The sequence below is a fragment of the Orycteropus afer genome, unplaced genomic scaffold (genome assembly GCF_000298275.1).
Source record: "Orycteropus afer afer isolate SDZICR_OR568_19922 unplaced genomic scaffold, OryAfe1.0 scaffold00367, whole genome shotgun sequence".
Classification (NCBI taxonomy): domain Eukaryota; kingdom Metazoa; phylum Chordata; class Mammalia; order Tubulidentata; family Orycteropodidae; genus Orycteropus; species Orycteropus afer.
The window spans coordinates 2,679,805-2,686,304 of NW_006921954.1; the positions used below are offsets into that span (position 1 = coordinate 2,679,805).

General features: G+C 37.6%; 1 pseudogene; it reads right to left on the reverse strand.

Annotated features, from left to right (window-relative positions):
• Nucleotides 1–552: 552 nt before the first annotated feature.
• Nucleotides 553–2,583, reverse strand: LOC122151265 (annotated as a pseudogene).
• Between the last annotated feature and the right edge of the window lie 3,917 nt (nt 2,584–6,500).

Below are 6,500 nucleotides of genomic sequence, written 5' to 3' on the forward strand. Positions count from 1 at the left end.
TTGAGCATCTTTCCTTCTTTCACCAACCCTCTTCTTTACCAAGCATGATATCCTTCTCCAGCGACTGGTTCCTTCTGACAATACCACCAAGTATGAGAGACAGTCTGCCCATTTTTGCGTCTAAGGAGCATTCTGGCTGTACTTTCTCCAAGACACATTGGTTTGTTCTTCTAGCAGTCCATTGTACATTTAATATTCTTAAATGTACACCACAATTCAAATGCATCTATTTCAAAGTCTTCCTTATTCATTGTCCAGCTCTCCCATGAATATGAGACTATTGAAAGTACCATGTCTTGGGTCAGGCACAGCTTAGTACTCAAAGTGACATCTATGCTCTTAAACATTTTAAACATTTTAAAGAGGTCTTTTGCAGCAGATTTGCCCAATGCAATACATTGTTTTCTTGACTTCTGCTTCCTTGGGTGTTGATTGTGCAATCAAGTAAAATGAAATCCTTGATATCTTCTCCATTTATCATGATGTTGCTTATTGGTCCAACAACAACAACAAACAACAAAACACATACTTTAATTAAAAAACATTTTATTGTTAACAATGATAACCATCATCTGAGCCTTCAGAGAGTCATAATCTTTTTACTCATGGAGAGTCTTGCTTCATCATTGATGGCTGCTGACTGATCAGGGTATTGCTTGCTGAAGGTTGGGGTAAGTATGACAATACCTTAAAATAAAATGACAATGCAATTTTCCATATCACATTTCTTTCATGAAAGATTTCTCTGTAGCAAGTAATATTTTACCCAGAGAACTTCTTTCAAAATTGGAGTCAGTCCTTTCAAGCCCTGCCACTGCTTTATCAACTAAGTTCATGTAATATTTTAAATTCTTTGTTGTCATTTCAACAATTTTCACAGCATCTTCACCAGGAGTAAGTTCTATCTCAAGAAAACTATTTTCTTTGTTCATTCATAAGAAGGAACTCCTCATCCATTAAAGTTTTATCATGAGATTTCAGCAACTCAGTCACATCTTCTATTTCTAGTTCTCTTGCTATTTCTACCACATCTGCAGTTACTTCCACTGAAGTTTTGAATCCCTCAAAGTCATCCATGAGAGTTGAATCAACTTCTTCTAAACTTCTGTTAATGTTGATATTTTGACCTCCTCCTATGAATCACAAATATTTTTAATGGTATGTAGAATGTGAATTCTTTCCAGAAGGCTTTCAGTTTGCTTTTCACATATCCATCAGAGGAATAACTATCTATGGTAGCTATGTTGTTATTTGTTGTTATACGCCATCGAGTTGGCCCCGACTCATAGTGACCCCTCCTTGGGTTGCGGAGGCAGTATCACTACGGAAGTAGATTGCCCAACCTTCCTTCTGAGGAGTGGCTGGTGGGTTTGAACCACCACCCTTCTGGTTAGCAGTCAAGTGCCTTAGGCACTATGCTACCAGAGCTCCTATGGTAGCTATAGCCTTACAAAATGTATTTCTTAAATAATAAGACTTGAAATTCAAAATTGCTCTTTGATCCATGGACTGCAGAGTGGACAGTGTGTTACCAGGCATGAAAACAACATTAATCTCATTACATATCTCCATCAGAGTCCTTGGATGACCAGGTACATTTTCAATGAACAATAATCTTTAGAAATGAATCTTTTTTGCTGAGCAGTAGGTCTCAAAAATGGGCTTAAAATATTCAGTAAACCATGTTGTAAACAAATATGCTGTCTTCCAGGCTTTGTTGTTCCATTTATAGAGTGCAGGCAGAGTATATTTAGCATAATTCTTAAGGACCCTTAATTCAGAGTGTTATATGAGCATTGACTTCAACTTAAAGTCATCAGCAGCAAGAGAGTCAGTCTATCTTTGAAGCTTTAAAGCCATGCATTGACTTCTCCTCTCCATCCATGGAGGTCCTAGATGGCATCTTCTTCCAATATAAGGCTGTTTTATTTACACTGAAAATCCATTGCTTACTATAGCCATCTTCATTAATTGTCTTAGCTAAACCTTCTGGATAATTTGGTGTATTTCTACATCAGCACTTACTGCTTCACCTTGCACTTTACATTGGGAAGATGGCTTATTTCCTTAAACCTCATGACTCAATCTCTTCTAACTTCAAAATATTCTTCTGAAACTTCCTTACCTCTCTCACCATAATATTGAAGAGAGTTAGGGCCTTGGTCTGGATTAGGCTTTGGCTTAAGGAAATGTTGTGGCTGGTTTGATCTTCTATCCAAATTAAATTTTTCTCCATATTAGCAATAGGTTGTTTCTCTTTCTTATTGTTCATGTATTCACTGCAGTAGTAGTTTTAATTTCTTTCAGGAAACATTTCTTTGCTTTCATAACTTGGTCAATTGTTTGGTGTAAGAGGCCTTACTTTTGGCCTATCTTGACTTTGGACATGCTTTCCCCACTAAGATGAATCATTTCTAGCTTTTGATTTAAAGTGAAAGACATGGGACACTTTCTTTCACTTGAAAACTTAGAGGCCCTTGCAGGGTTACTAACTGGCCTAATTTCAATATTACTATGTATCAAGGAATAGGGAAGCCTGAGGAGAAGGAGAGAGATGGGGCAATAGCTAGTCAGTGGAGCCATCTGAACACACACCCATTTATTTCTTAAGTTCACTGTCTTACCTAGGTGTGGTCTGTGGTGCCCCAAAACAATTACAATAGTAACATCAATAATTACTGATCACAGATAACCATAATACATATAATAAAAATGAAACAGTTTAAAATATTTATGGAACTACCAACATGTGACACAGAGACACAAAGTGAGAACATGCTGTCGGAAAAATGGCATGGATAGACTTACTTCACATAGGGTTGCCAGGAACCTTCTTGAGGACAATAGATTGGAAAATGATGCCAATAGACTTGCTCAACAAAGGGTTGCCTTGAATCTTCAATTTGTATATAACATAATATCTGCCAACCACAATCAAGCAAAGCATAATGAAACTAGGTATGCCTGTACACTGTTGTGGTGTGTAATTTGCTGATGTCATCATATTTGTAAGTTTATATGTAATGTTCCTAACCCTCAAAAACAAATAAAGAACAGATATATAAAGATACTGATAACAAAAGGCAATAATAATGGATTTTTTTTAAAGGAGATATTCACCTTATGTCATAACTGACTTATGACAAGTCTTCAGAAGGGAACCCCATCGCAAGTGGGTACATGCTAGCTAGTCAGAGGTATGTTTATGTATAAATAATAGATTTGAACAGGAGAGATACTCTCACCTACTTTCACTCCCAGAGGAGGAGCCTTTAATTACAGGTAAAATAATATTAGAGGTCCAAGGTAGAGATGGAAACTTTAGGAACAGATATTATTGTTGTTGTTGTTAGATGCTGTTGAGTTGGCTCTGACTCAGCAACCCTGTGTACAACAGAGCAAAACACTGTGGTCATGCACCATCCCTACAATCCTTGCTATATTTGGGTCCATCGTTTTAGCTACTCTATCAATCCAGCTCATCAACAGTATTCCCCTTTCTTGTTGACCCTCCAATATCTAAAGAGCTCTGGTGGTGTAATGTCTAAGGCATTTGACTGTTAACCAGAAGGCTGGTAGTTCAAATCCACCAGCCACTTCCACAGAAATACCACCTCGGAAACCCAAGGAGGGGTCACTATGAGTTGGGACTGACTCCACGGCAGTGAATTGTTTTCTTTTTCCTTTTTGCTACTTAATAGGAATAGATTGTTGTTGTTGTTGTTATATGCCATCGAGTTGCACCCGACTCATAGCGACCCCTCCTTGGGTTTTCGAGGCAGTATCACTACGGAAGTAGATTGCCCCATCTTCCTTCCAAGGAGTGGCTGGTGGGTTTGAACCGCCAGGCTTCTGGTTAGCAGTCAAGTGCCTTAGGCACTATGCTACCAGATCTCCCTAGTAGGAGATAAATGTAAGAGAAATTAGGGAGGCATTTAAAAAGTTTCATTTTAAAAGTTTCACCATTTCCCCATGACCATGTACAGTTGAACTTTGAACAACATGGGGTGGAACTCCATGGATCCACTTCTTGTTGTTGTTGTGTGCCGTCAAGTCAGACTCAACTCATAGTGACCCCTCCTTGGGTTTCTGAGCCAGTATCACTATGGAAGTAGATTGCCCCATCTTCCTTCCAAGGAGTGGATGGTGGGTTTGGACTACCAGCCTTCTGATTAGCAGTCAAGTGCCTTAGACACTACACTACTAGAGCTCTCCCATGGATCCACTTATACATCATTTTTTTTTTTTTCTTTTTAACAATAACTATCTTGGAGAAATTTAAGGCTAATAGACACCACACCAGAAGAATTAACAGAAGAATGACAAATTGATGGAGGTGAGTGCTTCCAAACTATTGTCAAATGAGAAGGAAGAAGATGTAGAAGAAGCAGTGCCAGAAAACAAATTGACAGTAGACAATCTGACAGAAGGTTACTATTATTCAAGACTGCTTTTGACTTCTTTTATGACATAGATTCTTGTATTATATGGGCACTGGAACTAAAGCAAATGATGGTAAAAGGATTGGTATCATAAAGAAATATTTTTGGAGAAATGGAAAAGCAAAGAGTCAGACAGAAATTACAATATATTTACTTTAAGTTACACTGAGTGTGCCTGCCTTTCCTGCCTCCCTTTCCACCTCCTTTACCTCTTCCACCTCTGCCATCCTGCAGACAGCAAGACCAAGGAGGTCTTCATGGTCTTCCTCAGCATATTCAACATAAAGACATGAGGATGAAGACTTTTATGATGATCCATTTCCATTTAATATATAGTAAATAATCATCATGCTGTACAGTTAATAAACCTTAACTGTTGTGTATGTGTGTCTTTGAAAACCTAATAACTGTAGGGCAAGAATTGTGTTCATTGATTATTTACAGTATTGGTAAGCCTTCCGGTCAATGAAACCAAACAAACTGAATGTCATTGAGTTAATTCGACTTACAGCGACCCCTCTTTGGGTTTCTGAGGCAGTATCTCTAAGGAAGTAGATTGCCCACTCTTCCTTCCAAGGAGTGGCTGGGGTTTGAACCACCAACCTTCTGGTTCGCAGTCAAATGCCTTAGGCACTATACCACCAGTTGTTAAGTTTTTCGGGAATCAAAAGTTAAATGAGAATTTTCACCTGTGCAGGGGGTGGCACCTCTAAACCTCACATTGTTCAAGGGTCAAGTGTAGTTGTCAGCATCAGTGACAGAAAGTTTAAATATAAACCAGAAGTTTTACTCTTGTGCTATTGCAGTGGTGGTATTTTCAAAAAGAAGCAGCAGAATATGATGAAGATCTAGGGACAGAAGGAAATAAATTTTGCTTTAGATGAATTGCATTTGAAGTTCCAAGGAGAATATCTGCATAGAAATGTCAAGAAGGGACTGGGAATGCTTGTCTAGTCTCAGGAGAGAAAACAGAGTTGGCATTATAAGTTTGGAAGTGAAAGGTATGGGAATGAACAGCATTTCCAAGAGAGAAAACAGTATTGCTCCACATATGAGCTATTATTGGCTTTGATTGTCATTTAAAGGACATGCTTTGTAGGGCTAAGTCACCTTGATTGGCCAAAGCCGCTATTAGATAATGTATCAGTATGTAAGCACAGGAATAATGTGGGAGACAGAGAGGGAGCACAGCAAGGATTCCTCTCTTATGCTGATGGAACCAAATATTTTGCTTTGAAAGATTGTATCAGCTTATTAAAGAATGATAGCCAGAGCTTTCTTGACAATGCTTTTAATTTTTTATTTTCTTGATTATTTTTGTACTGTACAGGTTTTAATATGAAGAATTTCAGGTTGAATTGTTATTTAGATATTTTTTATGGTTCTACATGAATCCTTTTTTTGCTTTTTAATATTTTCCATAATATGTGATTATTTTCTATGATCATGTAGATCTGAATTACACTTAACTGCTATATTTGAGGAATTAAAACAAATTAGTACAAATTGAATAGAAACACAGAGTTCATGTTTTAGAGTATAGATAAAATTTGGAAATTAAGAAAAATAATATATAAATAAATGATTGAGTATTTGAAATTACCTGTTAACTCTTGTTAATAATTTAAATCACCCAATTTATAGGGAAGCGGGAAGTATATTGTAAAAGAAACTTTCAGATATTCAGAAATCTGCTTTTGTTTCAGAAATGACTTTGCATTATTTTTAATTTTAAAATCTTGTGCTTTTATTCAAGGGGGTGAATCTATGAATCTATGCTTTCTCATTTCCAGAGAAACAGTACTGTGCAAGATATCTTACACAGTACTGTCTCTCTGGAAAGGAGAAAACATAGAGCTCTGGTGTCGTAGTGCCTAAGGCATTGGACTGCTAACCAGAAGCCTGGTGGTTCAAACCCATCAGGCCCTTCTCAGAAGGAAGACTGGGCAATCTACTTCTGTAAAGATATGGCCTCTGAAACCCAAGGAGGGGTCGCTTTGAGTCGGATTTGACTTGATGGCAGTTTAGAGGTTTTTTTTTGGGTGTGTGTGTGTGTGT